We start from the raw sequence: 1,922 nt of genomic DNA, 5'->3' as shown, positions 1-1,922 counted from the left end.
TTCTTCTCCCTCTCACCATCTCTCCTCTCCCTCTCACCATCTCTCTCTCTCTCTCTCTCTCTCTCTCTCTCGCTCTCTCTCTCCTCCTCTGCCTTTCTTTCTCCCTCGCACAGTCTCTCTCTCTTTCTCTCTTTACCCCCTTTCCCTGTGTCGATTACCAATGGAATTTGCTACCGTATCTGCTTACCATAATAATATGGACATTTTTTCTTTTTAAAAAGTCTTTTTCGGGGATAAACTCTCTCTCTCTCTCTCTCTCTCTCTCTCTCTCTCTCTCTCTTTCTTTCTCTCCCTCCGTCCCTCCTTCCTACTCTCCCTCCCCCCTCTCTCTCTCACTGGCTTTCCTTCTCTCTCCCTTCCCTTCTCTCTTCTCCTCTGTGTTCCCTCTTTCTCGACCTATCCATACCGCTGTTTCTCTGTCTCTCCCTCTTCCTCTCTCCCTCTCTCTCTCTCTCTCTCTCTCTCTCTCTGTCTCTCTCCATGTCCCATCCTCTCTCGGTCTCTCTTATTTCAGTAAAACACAAACATAGACGCTTGTGTGGTTGGTTCGTGCTCTGGTGTGGTTTGCTCCTTCTTCCCTATCAAACATCTATCATCATCATCATCTCTTCTCTTTCTTTTTTGTGTATGTTCCTCTCTTGTAACACATCTATTCTTCGGCATTTATATGGCCTTCTTGTGTTGTAAGTGCCGTAAAACTCTTACTAAACCTAAGACATAGACGCTCTTATCCCCCAATAAGGAGAAGACTTCAGAGTAAATGTGTCGGGAAAAGTAAACTTTAGCCCTCCATTGGAGACTTACTGACTTAAAGCGCACTTTCGGTGTCTCCACTTTCTATATGGCTACATTTAGATCGTCGTAACGTCATTCGCGACAGACGTTTCAACTTATTTTAAAACGGGTTAAGGGGCGGAGGAGGGGGTTCCAGTAAAACTATTTTAAATCTATTTTTAACACTAGAGGGGGCTCTTTTAACTTTTTCTTAGAATTCAGGGGGGGGGGCGACATCTTCCTCAAACCAATATGCCATAATTATGTCTGAAATGCATTGCTAGACTACACATAGAGCGGGACGTTGAAGGGCGCCACGGAAGGTCCTCCTACTTTTCTTTCCCTCTGTTGTTTCTGTTTCTCTATCTTGCTTTTTTCCTTGCACTGAAAGGCCAATATCGCATCGATGAACTTCTCTTCACTCGAGACTAAACAGCAGAGAGATTGCTCACCACATGGCCTATTGGTTGTCTGTTCTCTATTTCTGGAATTTAAAGAGTATTTGGAAATGAACGATTGGTGTTGAAGGGGGAAAACAAAACAAAAAAACAAAAAACAAAAAACAAAAAACCCAACCCAACCTCTATAGGTAGCCCTTGAAAGCGATAGGGGAGAAGCAAGCAACCTTCTGGATACGAAGAAAGGAAGAAAGAAAAAACCCTAGTAGCTTTGGAATGAAGATTTGAGAGAAAGCATCTCTGTTATAATCTGTCTGCTCATCTTAAGTGCCTGTCTGGTACAAACATTGGCGATCATGGCTTTTCCCTCTCCTGTATTGTAATGTTTAGGCTTTTCACTGTTGCCCGCAGAATATATGAGTATCCTGGCTTTTCGTTCAGTCCTATATTCGATCCTCCTTAGAAATGGTTTGCAACCTTTCTACTCTATTGCCCCCTTCTTACTGCTGTCTTTCAGCCACACCCCTGATCTAAGGGTAGGTAAGATCTAATACCTAGCCTTCTCAGATAAGGACGAAAAATTTCGGAGGTCTCGTGTGGTAGTTGTTACGTTAAAGATCCCTTGGTGGTCCTAAAGTCAATAAGAGTAGGCTTCAGCCGCCACCCGGGCAAAATTCAAAATTGATTCCTTCCAAACTAAAAAATGTGTAATGTGCCGTACTCGCTCATATGACCTATGTAGTTGTGAGC

This window comes from Aplysia californica, unplaced genomic scaffold (assembly GCF_000002075.1).
Source record: "Aplysia californica isolate F4 #8 unplaced genomic scaffold, AplCal3.0 scaffold01348, whole genome shotgun sequence".
Classification (NCBI taxonomy): domain Eukaryota; kingdom Metazoa; phylum Mollusca; class Gastropoda; order Aplysiida; family Aplysiidae; genus Aplysia; species Aplysia californica.
The sequence above is the reverse complement of the archived record's forward strand: the minus strand, read 5'-3'. Positions refer to the sequence as shown.